At 33.4% G+C, this 17,847-nt stretch overlaps 1 protein-coding gene across 2 annotated transcripts in view; it reads left to right on the top strand.

Moving 5' to 3' along the window:
- Positions 1-17,847, top strand: part of LOC141458682 (uncharacterized) — a 117,749-nt gene that overhangs the window by 54,939 nt on the left and 44,963 nt on the right. Inside the window, exon 1 of one of the 2 annotated variants that reach the window (XM_074136997.1) lies at positions 12,868-12,952. The exons of the other annotated variant lie outside the window; for it this stretch is intronic. The gene's annotated coding sequence lies outside the window, so the exon portion shown is untranslated. Of the gene's footprint in view, positions 1-12,867; positions 12,953-17,847 lie in introns of those variants that run through there. 2 annotated transcript variants of the gene reach the window in all.

Here is a 17,847-nt window from a genome sequence, read left to right as displayed (position 1 = left end):
TTATTCGAGAAACCTAATTTAAGGAACGACCTTGCGTTCATTTCTGACAATTGCGTATTTCTTGCACAAGCCATTACCCAACTTGAGTCCCAAAATGTTTGACTGACAGAAAACGTGTCCAACGTTAAAAAAGTCATCGAAAAGGTGGAAGAAATACCTGGGATTAAGGGAGATCTGATCAGATCAAAACTGGTAGAAGTACTGAGCAAGAACAAAGGGTGGGAGACCATCTGCCAGATTTCTGATATTATCAGTGGAACAGAAGTCACCTCAGAACATCGTGTACCCTTTACAACCAACGAGATAACTTCTTTCAGCAAGGCATCTATAACATCTGTAGATGTTGAACGATCTTTTAGTCGTTACAAGTCCATCTTTTCGTTCCAACATTTGAAATTTCATGTGGTTGCAAACAATTTCGAAGAGTGAAGTTTTCAAAATTGAAAATTTAACACATCTTTTTATAAATAGTAAAAATGTTCTTTGTTGTATAAATCATTATAACTTGCCAAAAAAAAAAAAAAAAAATCCATTTTAATAAAAAAAAATGTCCATTTTACTTAAATATTCCAGAAAATAATTTAAGAAAATCACATTTTTTCCACACAATTGACGAAAATAAATGCATATTTTAGTTAAATATTTGGCATTTTTAAATACATGAAAATCCGTTCCTTACTTATCACATTACAAATATTTTCCAATAAAACATAAATTAAATAATAAACATAAATAGTAAAAAATAAATAAAAATACACTGACAAAAAAATAAATCAATATAACTTAAAATAAATTTCGCTTCTTAGACAATGGCTCATAGGCCGTCTGTCGAGTAGTTCAGTTTATGTTTATAAATATGATAACTTCATAAATGAAAGATGTATAAACTATAGGAGCAATATATTTCCAATATGCAACAAGCGATAAGGGGCTAAACAATATTAATTGTTAATTATATATTATTAATTTATTTTAATTTTTATTTATAGGGGAGACTGTTGTACCTTGGAACACTTTTTTTGTTTTTTCGTCTGTATATAATATAAATTAACATTTGGAACATTTAACTACGCCTCTACGAAGAGTGTTGTTTAAGCTACAATTTCCAATAATAAATGTTTAAAAAATATAAATATTAACAGTAAAAATGATGGATCTGTCAAGTGATGTTTTCTGTTCCATGGTACAATATGGTCATGTACCATGGGACACAAGGTCATGTACCTTGGAACATAAAATATTAAAATTAAAATACACACAATTAGAGAAAGAAAACATGTATTCAACACAATATACAAAATACTATTTCTGCACTATAAAAACAAAGAATCTGATGGACATTTTCAAATAATTGAGTGTGGATTCTTTGTCATGTCGCTTCATGAATCCACGCATCCATTCTTCACCAGCAATTTTTTCATCGCCCCATGTTGTTGGAATTTTTTTTTTTCGCTACAGCATATTTGTAAGCCAACTCCCTCACCCCTTTCTTTGAGAGCCCATACTGCATTTTGGCTATTATTGTCTTTATATAGTCAACCAGACTTAACTCTTCCGTGTCATCGAAAACACGTTTTACAGTATAATTTGTAGAATACTTAAAATTTTCAGCCCCAGATTCTTTAAAAACTTTTAAATGTCTTGATAAAGTGGCGAGAGACACTTTATAAATTTTGCATGCTTCTCTCAATGAAATTTTGTTTTCAGAATTAGTTGTAACAGCGGCCATGGCTTCTTCAATGGCATTAGAATTAACCGGGGGTCTTTTCCTACCTATTTTACTGCGTGGCATCTTTACCTATAAACAAATAAAATAAAATAAATAGCCTTTAGCAAAAGAGTAGTGTTCCAGGTTGATCTTTACAATAGTGATGGGCTATTTGAGCGGACTCGTTCCATTGGAACGAGTCCGATGGTGGAACGAGTTGATTCAAATCCCTATTTTTAAAAAAAGTGATTCCGCCCCGCCCCAAAAAATTTAGGCAAATAAAAATGAAAATGAGGCAGCAGAAGGCTTGGAACGATTAAACATAAGAACAAATGTCACGCAATTTATTATATTATTATATCATTAAATGTTAGCTTTCCCAGTTAATAACAAAACTATATTTCTTTAACACACATTGAGTACTATCCCTAATTTCCAATTGCTCTGATAAATATAAAATTAACAACGTAATACAAATATTAAAACAAAAATAGGCTAGTCAAATATAAATTAAAGCAATGCAGTTTTGTCATTAGCTAGCTTGACCACTAGAAGACTGGAGTTAACTTACTTCAAGAGTATTCAAGGTAGAGAAACGGAAATGGGTAGGAAATTATTCCATAAAAATTCTAACCCTTCAAAATTATAATTACTCATAATATTTATTTACTAAGAATTGAATATCAAGCTTTTAAAATATTATCTTATTGTTTTACAAAAAGAAAAAGCTGTGTGCTTAATCTTAAACTTAGCGCTGGACACTTACTCTCATCTTCATTGGCGTAAGTTTGAACGTGTACATGTCAGCTAGACGGTCAAAGTAAAACTGGGCCAAAATTTAGTATTACCTAACTGGTTTACTTAGTGTAGTATCCCTCCCACTCTATCACCTATTTCACAAACATTCACCGATTAAAAATATTTTTTAGTTAAATATTCGTTTCATTGGAATACAAAAAACATTATAACGCTTTCTTAAGATGATTTGAATTTTTAAAATTTGTTTTTGTCCATTACTCTTATAAAATACGAAGAATTTCAAATAAAATATAATATACAAACACAGAATGATCTAGTGTGCAGGTGGAGTCAGTCGTAGTTACCATGACAACGGAACCGTTAAACGACTCCGGCCCAGCTCTAGCATTTTCATTGGTTAAATCCACTGGAGTCGAATCCGGAGTGATTTAAATCCTTTTGAAACCGGACTCGTTCCATTTTTTCGTTCACTGAATCTAGCCAATAGAAATTGCTGGAGCTGGAACCGGAGTTGTTTAACGGTTCCATTGCTATGGTAACGAGGACTGACTCCACCTGCACACTAGATCATTGTGTTTGTATATTATATTTTATTTGAAATTCTTCGTATTTTATAAGAGTAATGGACAAAAACAAATTTTAAAAATTAAAATCATCTTAAGAAAGCGTTATAATGTTTTTTGTATTCAAATAAAACGAATATTTAACTAAAAATTATTTCCAATCGATGAATGTTTGTGAAATTGGTGATAGAGTGGGAGGGATACTGCAGTAAGTAAACCAATTAGGTAATACTAAATTTTGGCTCAGTGTTACTTTGACTTTCTCACGGTCATGTACACGGTTAAACTTACCCAATGAAGATAAGAATAAGAGTGTCCAGCGCTATGTTAAAGATTAAGCACACAGCTTTTTCTTTTCGTAAGATAATAAGATAATATTTTTAAAGCTTGATATACAAGTCCTAGTAAATAAATATTTCTTTATTTATGAGTAATTATCATTTTGCTTGAAGGGTTAGATTTTTTTTTATGGGAATAATTTCCTACCCATTTCCGTTTCTCTATCTTGGATCCTCTTGAAGCACATTAACTCCAGTCTTCCAGTGGTCAAGCTAGATAATGACTAAACAGCATTGCTTTAATTTTTATAATTGACTAGTCTATTTTTATGTTAATTTTATATTTATCAGTGCAATTGGAAATTAGGGATAGTACTCAATGTGTGTTAAAGAAATATAGTTTTGTTATTAACTGGGAAAGCTAACATTTAATGATATTTTTTAATAAATTGCGTGACAATGTTACTAATGCATAGGGTAAGTACAGAGACCGGAATCGGTGAACGAGTTGTTGGAATCGATTCCAACCCTGGAACTGATTCAAATCCAACGAGTCCAAAGACGGACTCGTTCTGCCCATCACTACTTTACAATAGCCCACGGAGGTGTGGCCTATTTATTTTAAGCGCATGCGCAGTACAGCACACTTACCGTTGACTTTTTAAACTACTTCCCGCCAATGTTCAATATATTCTTTTTAAATTTCTCAACTTCCCACTAATGTGCTGTATATAATTTTTTTGAATTTCTTGCCTATTTATTTTTAGTGAGCATGCGCAGTACACTCACACTTAGTAACTGCTTCCTTTCCAACGTATTATCAGTTCCCGCCAGTGTCCAGTGTGTAACTTTAGGTGCGTTTTTTTTTAAAGTTCATAAAACATGAACGTTTAAAATCTACAGTTTTTCTTTTATTTAAAGCATGAATGTAGTCTGAGTGAAGATGGAGAGATGAAAGTTTCAAAATTTTGAATGAGTGTTGGTTTCATTAGTAATAGATATGTAGGTCCGAAGTGTGGAAGTGAGATAAGTATGAAAAGGAGTCATTTTTCCATGGGCGATCAAATGAGAGCATTATTTAAGGGAGTGCATAAAGTGTAGAAACAGAAGGATAGGGATTGCATTGAATAAGGTAGGCTTCTTTTCTTTTGTTTTTCATGTGTCTGAATTACAAATTAGAGTTGTGTGTGGATTAGTTGGGTAGTGAGGGGGTGTGGGGGGCGAAGCCCCCCATAAAAATAAAAAATAGATCAGGGGGCGTGGGGGCAAAGCCCCACAAAAAGGGGGGGTGTGGGGGGCACAGCCCCCCACGAATTTTTTTTTTAAATAAAATTTTCAATCTTGAATTAATAATTCGAAGTGATTCTGATTCGCGTTACCATATAACCCGCCAGATTTAAATGTAAATAAAGATTTACCGTGTTCCAACGTACAGGATGCAGGTTTGTTTCAAGGTACAAGACGGTACATGTTTGAACAAAAGTTGCAATCTAAATTATAGGTTACGAATAGAAATCAAAATAATGTAAGTATTCTACTCACTATTTAGCGGAGATTATTATTCCTGACGTGGTTGATAGTTATATTCACTATTTTTGAGAATAAACACTTTGGTTTGATGTTATAAAATTTTACTTTTCACTAAGAAAAACTAAAAATTGCTCTGGAAACCTCCAAAAGCAAACAAGAAAACTGAAACTCAGTTTATAGGGCTGTTATATTATGATCTATCACATACTTCAACAGAAAGTCCACAGATGACACCAGTGTCCAGAAACATGAATTGTTCCAAGGTACACTATGCTCAAGGTACAACAGTCTCCCCTATATTATTTATTGTAATCAAATTCCGAGCATAACATTTTCCTGTAACGATATGCATCGCGGACATATTTATATAAATTATATAAACTATTAACATTATTATCCATTTAATATATCAATATATTCCTGCCACTCCAATCTCTTTTCCCAAAAAACTGTAACCTGAACTCATTAAGTTCAGGGCATATTGATATAAAATGGTAGGTGTCCTCGTTCACATTCATGTTTCACAGAGGGAGCACATGAAGATTCTGTCTCTTTTCCAAGGTTGGTAATTTAATTCTAATAACTCCCCTCGGGCACGGAAAATAGTCTGAATCAGATGGAAATTAATATTATTGTTAAAATAATTGTTACCACTTTCCAAATTTAAACGTTTATACTGTTGGTGGAATTCACTGTTTATAACTTTTTCCTGTAATATAATTGCCTGTTGTTCACCTAATTTGGCAATAAACTCTTTCAACCATTTCAAATGCTGGTCCATTAGAAGTGAAACAGAAATTTCCAGATTATATTTTCCTGCTTCTACCAATAAAGCTTTATACCAGGATAACTTGTTTTCGATAATAATTTTCGCAAGAAAGTTTGTTAAACGATCAGGGCTTTGGTTCAATACTTTGTTTAAGTAATTAATATGTAACATGAGTGTATAATTTTATAGTGGCTGACTAGAGGTTTCTATATAGTTACAACTGTAGTTAGGCAGTTTGTACAATTTCGTCAAGAAATATCTCTGTAATTTCTCCACATTGTCATGCTCCTCACCACCCCACACTTGAGCTTCGTAGCACATCACCATCTTTGAGGTAGACTTGAATAACTCCATCTTGCTACTGAGTGCTACCGCATTATTACTTATTACATGATGCCAAACACTATTAAGTCCAAATTTGGGGGCTGACAATCTTTCTTTAAAGTGTGGTGATAATGACAAGGTCGGGGTCAAGGTTATTCCCAAGTATTTATAATTTCGCACGACTTCAATCCGCTGATTCCTATAAAACCATTTTTCATTTTTCTTATATCTGCCACAACCTTTTCTACATACCATATTCTTACATCAACGGTATTTAAACATCTGATCTGATGGAGTAAATGAAACACTTGTAGGAAATAAAAATTCACTCGACATGTATTTTAAATTGATGATTTTCTGAAACATAAGAATGAGTACGTATTCATTCGCTAACTGAGGAGGCGACATTGGAGGATTGCCAATTAAAGTAAATTCTAACCTCTGTACAGTAACTTCATGACTTCTTGTTCTTCTTTTAATAGTGTTCTTCTAAAATAATGTGTTCGTTAGAATTTATTGGTATTTCAAATGTCTTAAAATGTTTCTTTTAAGTAACTCTATCGAGGTTTGACCAGAAAACATCCAATAATGCCACCTTAGCCTCAATATTTAAATAAAAAAAATTATAATAATAATAATTTTAAAAAATATAGAGAGTAAAAAGAAGTTGGCTTTGAATAATCTACGCTAAAAATGTAAACTAAGTTTCTCCTTTAAAAATATATCTTGCTTTAATATGCTTTTGATTGTTAGGCGTGAATAATATCTATTTAACATATAAATTATGTGTATTTTTTAACAGCGGGTAAATAATTACTTTGTGGGACTTTAATGGCTGCTTGGGCAAGCTAAATTTTGGCTCTCTTTTACCTTGGCTGTTTTCTGGCGAAATCTTCCACCTTTCATCCAGAGTGTAACAAAAATGAGTGTGTTTTATTTTATATAAATATATTCAACTGGGTTTAACAACATGTTTCCATACTGATAAACTCTTAGTCTATTCTTAAATCAGAAAAAAGAAATCTGCGCGATTTAAAAATTGCTGAGCTGGTTCTTAAATGGAAATTAGAACGAATTTGCAAATAATTAAAACTGAAAGAGTGATAACTTAAAAAATTATAGGAAAATCCCTACAGAAAAGAGAAATAGGGATAAATTAAATTTCGATTAAGCAGGCTCTATATTTGAAAAAGTTAATATGAAGACAAAATAGTTTTTGCCAGTTTTGCCCATTTAGAAGGAGTTTCTTACCCAAATTTTTGACTTGGTGCTCTTGAAAAAATATAATCTTCATAAAAAAAACTTTCATAAACCACTTAAGAGACTTGTTTTTGGTTCCATATGGCCGCACAACATTAGGTACAGCTTAAACGAGAGGTTCTCAAACTCATTTCGTCTACCACCCACTTTGAGAATCAATTATTTTCTAGCGCCCCCTAAAATTTCTAATTTTACCATCTCTTAAAATCAAATCGCAACCATTACTTTACCTTTATTATGGCGTGCCATATGAATCTTATCCTGTTTCTGAGTTCAAACTTACATTTTAAATGATACTGTTCTATTGAGACCAATAAAAGGTCACTTTATACAGGGTGATCCATTTAAAACGCACCAATCGCTAATAACTATTTAGGAAAGCGGAATTTCGAAAAAATCCACGAAGTAAACTGTATGTTTTTTTTTGGTCTATTTTTCACCCTCGATGCTGTATCTTCATTTCGGTTAAAAACCGGTTTGAGGTTTCATAAGGACCACTGGTTTTAATAATGATTATGAAAACTACATAAAAAACTGTGAAAAATGACGTTAACCCCGTTTTGATACCCCTAATATTAATTGAGATATTTAAGATCAAAGTTAGAATTTTATCAACTCGTGAACGGTTTACAATACAAATTTTTCAACAGAAATACACGTTTTGGGAGGTCCTCTGACTACAAAAATGTTATTTGTGACTCAAAGAACAAAAATAATAATAATTAAAGATTTTAAAAATAATGTAATGGTTGTGGGTGAATCAGGATAAATTAGTTTTATCATCAAATAAAAGCAACCAACACATCATTTTAATGCACCCAGTATGCAAGACTTCTTGAACTGTGATTACGGTAAGAAAAGACCTCCCAAAACGTGTATTTCTGGTGGAAAATTAATATCGAAAACCGATCACGAGAAGGTAAAATTGTAACTTTGATCTTAAATATCTCAACTAATATTAGGGATATCGAAACGGGATTAACGTCACTTTTCACAGTTTTTTATGTTGTTTTCATAATCATTGTCAAAACCAGTGGTCTTATGAAACCCCAAACCGGTTTTTAGCCGTAACTCCGCCAAAAATGAAGATACAGCATCGGGGAAAATTTGAAAACTAGACCGAAAAAACATATAGTTTACTTCATGGGTTTTTTCGAAATCCGCTTTCCTAAAAAGTTATTAGCGATTGGTGCGTTTTAAATGGATCACCCTGTATATGTATAATATTTAGAAAAACTTGTATTCAAATTAAATAAAACAGTTCAATTTAAATTTTAAAACTAATCTAATGTGAAGGATGAATGTGATGATTTTTAATAAGTTTGTTTGTTTGTTGTCAGGGTCGAATTTTTCGAAAACAGCCGTATGTCTTCGCGTTCGGTAACATGCAAACGATTTCTCTTTCTAGTTAACAACGTGGCCACAGCACTAAATGCACGTTCATACGAATTCGACTATGGAAATGCTATCAAAAATCGTTCAACAACCGACCACAACCCAGGGTACAATTACGGGATTGGCTTTTGTAGCCAAAATTAACGAAATTAAAAGTAACGAAATAATAGATGTAGTGTGGTAGGTAGATTTTGATTTTACTTTAAAATGTTAGGAAAACACAAACAGCCATCACCCCACCCCCTAAACCGCTTCAACACCCCAAATTTTCTCTGAGCTCTTTACCGCCCCCTTTTCGGGTCTCCAGCGCCCACAAGTAGGCGTTATCGCCCACTTTGAGAAGGACTGGTTTAAACTTTTCTTTTATGTAATTAACCAAAGTCATGATCTAGCCTAAAGATAGAGCGGCATCTTTGGCTTTCGCGCACTTGTTCGCCCCGCACGCCGAATTGCTAACCTATCTTCAAAAACAAGTGATTTTTCATTTTTAAACGATTTATGACTTGCGAATAAAAGCAATAGTTTAAATTAGCACCCAACTAACTGTATCCAACTTCTGAAGAGACTGGTTTGTGGAGAAAAGTGATGACCACGTACTTGAGAGGTCCTTCTTGTCACCGAATTTCCTGTAATATATGTTAAATGGAATGCTCTTCTTAGGCAGGACCTCTTGTTTAGGTGTATTTGTGTAACACAAGCAATGTGATTTGTAATATGACCGCCAAATTGATTACAGACAACACTCTTATCTAATTAGTCCACCAAACTTAATTAACTTACCAATTGTTCGTGTTCGTGTGCTACAATTTCACATTGAATTAAAATTATAATAATTATTGTAATTCAAGAAACCATTAGATTATTTTGTACTTATTAGCACTTTTGTAATGCACATTCCCCTTTTAAATTGCCTGGAAAAATAAGGCATAAGAAATTAGTAAAAGAGATGCCAGAATAGTCCTATATTAACAATTTTCGTTTTACACATATCTGTTCAACCACTCTGTAAAAATGGCAATGCGCTGTTTCAACTCCATGAATTTAGTTTGCTCCATTTAATGAAAATAAATTAGGCTGAAGTTTCGCTACTGTATCTATGTAACAATCACCCACTAACAAAATAATCTGAGATTTAACAAATTATTGAGTTGGGGAAGCTAAAAACAGTCTAATAGAATCTATTAATAAGAATTAAATTCTGAGACTTGCATTAGTGTAGTAAGTTTGTAAGAGTTAACACTCAGTTTTCAAGGGAAGAAATATGTGCTTCAGAAGCGAGCCACAATTTGTTGTAAACCCTTTGATGGCCAGTCTAGCGATCAAGCTCGTCACAACCCCTTCGGCCTCCAGACGGTTCGCCCACTACCTCATCCTCCCAGCTATCAGCTTACAGCCTGCTCCAGTATTCCAGTCGCTCTTTTATTATAATAAACTTTCACTTTATTAATGTTATTACTAGGTAGTAAAACTACAGTTGCTTTTTTATGAGAATGTTACAATAAATTTCTTTTTTTTTCTTTTATCATTATTTTTGCTGTAATAGATTTTCGCGATTTAATATATTTTAGATGATAAACAGAGTATATTTTTAAGAGAATTTTACAGAACAAATATATTTTCACGCGGAATTTAGATCTTCTAGATAGAAAAACTCAGTTCCCGACGTCGTCATTCCCCAGGTTGCCTTCAGAAAACGTGAATGATGGTTAACTGTCATAGTAACAATGATGAATGCAGGCTCTGATTTTATTTCGTGCTTATTTTAGACATACTAAAAACTTTTAAAGGGCACTTTTGCTAAATCAGAGGACCTTAAAATGAATTTTCCTTGCGATAAATCAAAACCTGAGGAGCAGGAGAAATTAGAGATACCTAACAAGTAAGAAATACACCCTAAAGTAGCCACTCTCTCTCCACCGTTTTTCATACAATTTAGTAATTATTAATATTTTCTTCTTATTAATTTACACAGGCGAAGAGACCGTAAATTGTACTGAAATGGCACGTTAGAGGATAGCCTGCTCTATCTTCATAAGTTTATTGCCGGTTTCATTGATGGCTGCCAAACGAAATATCGAAATGACATTGTTGAACAACTCAAAGTGCTGACGTCACAATTAAGACAAGTGCTAGAAGCACGTAAAAATCTTTAATTCCATGTCGTTAATTTTTAAATTAATTTAATGGACATCTAGCGATTGTATCTTTCTCTAACAAATTTATGTTTTTTAATTTATTTTGCGAGGAGCGAAAGTTCGATTTTTTAAATCGATGGTAAAAAGTAATGTTTTTGGTATTAACCGACAGTAATTCGACAACACAATGTTGTTGCATTATGTCAAAAAAAAGATCTTTTAACAGTAAGGAAAAGAAACTTAAGAAAGGTCCCAAGTTCATCAGTTTGTAAAAGACTAGTATCTCTCCTGCAGTGAAAACATTTTGTTTTTCGTTCTGAGGGAGGTTTCAGTGCGATGACGGAATAAGAGAGTTTTAACCAACGGTTTAATTTGTCTAACACGGGCGAATGGATTAAATATATTTATTTCTAGATGAAATTGATATTTTATTAAAAGTTTAATTAATAAAACGAAATAGAAATAGTAGCAAATTATAATTCTACAGTTTTGGTTGTAAGGTCAGCGGGGATTTACCCGTGGAACCCCTTTCAACACGATGATTACCAGACTATACATTTTCTCGACTTTCCATTCGCAAGTTTTTCTGGGAGTGCTACAATCTAATTAATCAATTCGCCAGGAGAATCTAAAGTTAACCTCCAAACTCTCACAATAAAAACTGCAATAAAGATGAATGATACTTGTCCTCAGTGATTTCCAGCTCTGGACACAATGCTGAGGGTGAGTACAATTCAGCTATGGCAATATTCTGTGAATGTTAAACGATTTTTGACAGTTTCTTTACGAATTATAATTATCATAATTATTTATAATTTTCTCTCTTGGCACTTCATGGAGGACATAAATCCCTAAACTATTAGTTCGTGGCTTTGCCTAGTAAAGTTATGTTCTGCCAAACATCGCAATCCGTTAAACCTTAACAAAGTTATGTTTTCAGCCAGGTCGGGTCTTTATGACCCAGTTTCGTAGAACATGAAGTGCGCTTAAATGGACTTTAGGCTTAATAGAATATGACAAAAAGATTCCTTTTTTTTTAGGTTCTTGTAAGTAACAAAGCACAGCATGAGAAAATAATAAATAAAATTTCTTGCTATCTTAAATCGTCACATCACTTAAGACATTGACTTGGTTAATGTTCGTCGTAAAAAGTTTTTGACTTGCTAAGCAATGATGGAAATATTCGCTAACTTAGGATAGATGTGACATCTTTTTCCAGTCATATAAGTGAAGTTTGGATTCCTATTATCCTGACTTTTTCTGATTGCCCAAGAGCATTAGTATAGATTTGCTTTTGAAATATGCAAGAAGAATAGCTAAATCTTATAGCAAAAGATGCCACCTTATTTTTTTTGGAATACTAAAATCTTCTAAAGGTGGCTTGGAAGAGGTATTTCATGCAAGTAAAAAAAGTTATGGTCTTCAACGGACCAAAGTAGATCAAGTTCGAGAAATTTATGGCTGATGGCTAATTTACTACAGAAAGCATTCACCAATGACTCAGTGTGCTCGCAAAGAACCACAGAAATGTTCAGTATAATCTCCGAGTACTCCTGGAAGAAGTAAAGGACATAAGCATGCGGCAAAAACCAAAGTAATGAGAGTAAAAAAGAAGGCGAGCAGAGCCATCTGAATCATAAACAGTGAAATGCTAGAAAAAGTGGACTCTCTAAGAACGAGGGACCGCATCTACTGAATATTTGCGTTTTCGAACACAGATAGCGAGATAAGCGAACTTATCGGTGGAGTGAGCAGGATAGCCCATACCAAAAAAAGGTGGCTTCTTAAACCTCCTAATAGTGGGGAAAATACATAATTAGTCGGGCAAAAATAAACGTTGCTCTCAATATTACATAATCATCAGAGTCATGGACGTTAACCTCAAAATATAAATTGAAGCTCCAGGCCACAGACATGAGGTTTTAGAGAGACGGAGTCCATAGCAGTACAACCAGGGTAAACCTCGACGTTAGACTCGCTACTAAAGTAATAGAACAAAACAGATTGAGATGGTTTGGCCCCCTGCTTTGCATGGTACAAAACCGCATCTTATAACGCTAGAGTGGCGGGCAAACGAGGGAAGGGGAAGCCGAGAATTAAGTGGGAGGACTATAAAGAGGACTTAGCTGCAGGAGGAAGAAGGAATTGGTGTAAAGCAAGCTCAATAGAAAGCCACCTACTCTGCCTTTGCGGTACAAGAGGATCGACGATCTGATGGTAATGGTAATAGAGTAAGTTACATAATTATAGCAGCTATTCATGTTATGACAATATTTTTAAAATTTACGATTTGTGATTTCGAATAAACTGAGATAAATATTGAAAAAATAGAACTATAATACAAATTGCTTGGAAGTTTATTAAAATTAACTTAAGTTTATTAGTCTCTTCTGGTCAGCTGAAGTAACTGGTAAATACACAAGCAGTTGGTACCTGAGATCAATGGTCATGAAGAACATAGAAAAGTGGAGGTCTCAGTACGAAACAAATGGCTCTTCAATGAAGCCTCTGATTCTTTGGAAAGAGGTAGAAGTACGGATGCAGTGAGAATCGTACTTTGAATGATTAAAAAAATACTTTTTCAAATAACCGTCCGAACAAACAGAAAGAGATGTCAACATATGTTCTGGATTAAAATCCGGATTAACACCAAACTGGACCGAGGTGACTCTGTTACTTTTCATTTGGCTCCCTTCGCTCTTCCTGTTCTCCGTAAGCGCTATAATTTGGTTTCCCCAATAATGCCTCATTGAAACGGTACAATAATAAATACATCTATAACCAAATCCCTTTTAAATGAAGCTTAAAATGATAAAAATTAGACGGGATAATCGCACAAAGGCATCAGTCTGTTGTGCACACGGTCGGAGATGAGACCTACAAAGCTGTAATACAAAGCTATTGAGGTATTGGGTTCGATTTCCGGTCTAGCCCAAAGATTTAATCAAATGGTTAATTCTAAGAATTTATTAGTAAAGTAAAGTATCCTCAAAAAGTGGACGAAAAAGCGTAACTTTGAAAAACTTTTACTATAAAAGATAAAATGTATTTATTTATATTTATAGATATTTTCTGTAAAATATGGGGTATATCATCGTTTAGAACTGTGATTTTTTTGCAACAACTCCGATCTGAGAAAAAAGTTGCTAAAAATTAGCAAAAAAGGCATAATTTTATTATTCATTTGATTTAAACTATTTTCAAAATGCCAAACTTCACTAGCTAAGAAATTTACATTAAATTGAGCTGGAAATATTCTTTCACTAAGTCACATCTAGCTTAAAGGCATTTTTTGTTATTTTCTACAATTTCTTCTTGTACAGAATCAAACAAAATCATTTTCCATCATGTTTTATGTTACATTTTTGGCAAGATTTCTTATCTCTTAGAACTCGCCGTGAATGCTAAAGCATTTATCTCAACTAAATCTATTACGAGTATGTATATATTTATGCCGCCTTTACACATAAGATGTCTGTCGAGATTTATCTCAATAATTTATTTTTGTTTCATGTGTTCAATACGAATAGATTTTGATCGATTTACTTTTAAGGATCTACTTGGATAGAATATAAAATTACCTAGTTTGCCTTGGTTAGATAGAATAGTTTAACCTTGGAATTAAAGAAGCATTGCTATTTTTGCTGTACGACTAAATAAAACCTTCTCAAACAATACGTGAAAGGTAATTACTTGTCAATCTGTTGACATCATTCACAACAGAGAGAACTTAGAGCTTTAAAAGATATCTATTTTTATGTCCCTTGTCTCCTTTCGTGGGTGTAGATTGCTCATTAATTGTTATTAAATAACTAAATCGTCCTTTAGAAAAGTGAAATTATAAATAACATAAAAAATATAGAATTCTATGAACTACTTTTTTATAGTACATTATAATTGTGTCATTAAAATTTAAGGATGTCTCAAATTATTATGATTTACTTGTGTAGCTCTCACTTCTCTCTAGCATTGGTAACTAACTTACCCTGTATTCTTTACTATTAGTATAATCCTTAAGTCAAAATTAAATCGGTAATTAATGAATTATCTGCAGAACTCAAGTCAGGAAGTAAGGCTGCCTGAGATAGAACACTTAACTAGGAAACAAAACGAAAATGTTAAATACATTATTAGACGTTTTAACAAGATGTTTATATAGAACGTTTATCTGTCTTAAATAAACCTCAGCAACAAAGAACTTCTTTTTTTTAATGCCATTGGCATTTAGTCCTCCAGTCTTTGGCAGGCAGTCCAATAAAAATTCGAAAGAGAATGTATAGGAAGCCCTATTTGTCTTACGCCTTAATGTGCTTCTTACTCAGTTTATGGCCATTCGCACCACTCCAATTAGACACAAATGGGCCTGTGGAAATTCGTGGCAGTGGCTATTTTAAAGCTAAAGGGAATCAACCTTCAGGTGCCGAAGCGAACTCCAGCGCTTTCTAAATGGCAGGCTTTCGGTTCTCGCAGATACCTCTCATTCCCATCTAAGTGAAACCTAATTGTTTCGAATTCCAACGAGACCTTTTGATGGCATTTCTTAGCCTTCCTTGGCTAGTTGGTCGTCGTTTTCGTTTTTCCGGATACCACAACCGTTCTTTTCCTTTAAAAGACGACTTTTCATCTCGCTGAGATCAGTGTGATCAACCCGACGATTGACTCATGTACGGCGCAGCACTTGCGTCGAAACTTGTCAACAAATATATTGCGATATATGAGTCTAAAAATAAAGTTTCATTTCATAAGTAGTGACTTTTTGAGGTGTCTCAATATTAATGGCAGGAGATTCATGAGGTCGGAAAGTTTTTTCTGTCAAAAAAAGACGTTCGCTTCTTAGTGTTGCAGTAATCAATCTGAAATTTGTTGACTTTGTCATAAGTCCCTTCCGGCTTGTTTTAAACTTCGATTCGTTTGAATGAAGGTGATGGCTGTTTCCTCTTAATTTGCCAAACGTTTCAAAATGGACATGTACCCTCATCAGTTGGCTGATGTGATAAGGATATGTGATAGGTGAAAGGAGTATAATTCATGTGGTGGTTATAATACCTGTTGGTATGGTCTAATTTTCAACTTCATTAAAATACATCTGTGCAAAAACATGTGGAGAATAGAGGAATACGACTTTCCAAGATCCCCACCCAGCGGACCAGAGTTCACTGTAGAAGAAAATATGAATGTCAACATGCAAGTCTAGTTTGTGTTTCTGTGTGTAAATACTGACCTTAACATTAACTACTACTACTACAAAAGAAAATTTGAGAAAATTGTACGAATTAGGTTGTATAGTAAGGAAAAAACGGATCATCTAAGTGGCAGTGATGTGACCCCTTTTTTGCCTCGTGCATCTTTTAACGTAATTTCTAGAATCTGCCAACCTGCTCTTTTTGCTGTTCACTTAGTAAACTCTTAAAATATCAACAGCCATTTTAAATATTTCTCTCTCATTATTTATTGTGTAAAAGAAACGTTTAATTCATTGACCTTAGTGAGATTAAACAAAAAAATTGTTTATCTTCGAATTGTTTCATGAACTAGTTTTCCATTACAGTTAAATAAATTTTTAATCCCATTTTAACAAAAGAAACGAATTTTTTTGTTTTAACTTAATTTACTTTCTAATTTAATACATTTTTGCATTTTTGCACAAAACGATATAAATAAAAAATTATCTTAGATTTTTTAGTTATTACAAATGACAGCATTCGGGAATTTAAAGGTGTATTTCTACTTTCAGTGCATAAAATTATAGTTCTTCTTTGAAGCCGGATCTTGTTATATGAATTTTTTGTTCTTACGTTTTACAAAGTGCTCGCAAAACTTATATCCGGCACGCATTGCAATTCATCTTGACTCCATAAGTTCATGAGGTCCGAATCTGAAGATGACGCTTATAAAATTACTAATTTTGGCTTTCACTCAGCATTTGTAATGGGAAATATGTAAGATTGTTACAACGCCTCCAGTTAGGCTGAGAGAGGTGGCAGAAATAAAATTGGCACCCAGGGCAAACCAATAATTTGGTGACCCAGTACTAGTTACTTTTAAGAACTGTTAGATACAGATTTGGATGGACTAAATGGGATTTCCCGAATCTAGAGCCAGTTCTTCTAACATCCTGAACAATTGAGTATAGTTCCTTCTCAGAATCTCAAAAAAACTGGCATGAGTCGCATTATGTTAAAGATTTTTTGAGAACCCCGGCAAGGAATCCAACTAGGAATTCCGTAAATGATACAGCTACTTACTACTATTGGCAATCCAATCAAACTCGACGTCAAAGATGAATGGTGTTGGACTGTGCAATTTGAAATAATCTACTTCTTAGTTAATGTAAATAAGCTCTAACAGTTATTAGCCCGTAAGTTGACTTAGCCTGGCTTGTGTAATGTTTTTGGTAAATAGTTTAGATATGTTTCTCAACAAATGAGCATGTTTATAGTTGTGAATTTAATCACAGATTGCCCAGTATTGTTACCTTCCTTCAGTATGAGAAGAGATGTTTTTGTAACTATTTTTCTCGTAGTTCCATTGTTCTTTTATTTTAGTTTCATTATTAATTTGTCTAGGTCTCTAAGAGGTGGAAGAGCTTTAATAATCTGCCCGCCTGGTCACACCGAGATATAGCGACACTCATTTACTTCTCCAATATTATTTTTCCTCTCTATTAATTGATTTCTCCCTCTTAGAAATCAAAACAATTTGGTACAATGACTTTTCTACCGAGTACTTCAAATATTTTTTTTCTTATTTAAAATTTAGCATTTTTACAAAAGATATATGTAAGAATGTTTATGTGGGAATTGTCCTACTTACTATGAGAACCGAAGAGAGCAACTATTTGTGGTATTTACAATCTCTTGTATAGTCACACAAACCAGAAAAGAACTTGACAAAGGAATAATCCAATAAGTAAAACTCTAGACCTACATTGATCTGTTACATTATAGTAATGTAAAACACATAAAATCATTTGAATCAGTCAAGCGAGCTGGCTAATATAAACTGCTTCTAACTTCCTGCATTTCTGTATTTCATTCGGTTGTTGAGATTTGTTATCATTTAAGTAAAACCTCTTTAGTAATTGTGGACTCTCCAAGAAGACAGTTAAGTAAAAAAACAAAAACTG

The sequence above is a fragment of the Rhodnius prolixus genome, unplaced genomic scaffold (genome assembly GCF_049639745.1).
Source record: "Rhodnius prolixus isolate KJV_2025 unplaced genomic scaffold, Rpr scaffold_1, whole genome shotgun sequence".
NCBI classification, from domain to species: domain Eukaryota; kingdom Metazoa; phylum Arthropoda; class Insecta; order Hemiptera; family Reduviidae; genus Rhodnius; species Rhodnius prolixus.
The sequence above is the reverse complement of the archived record's forward strand: the minus strand, read 5'-3'. Positions and strand labels throughout refer to the sequence as shown.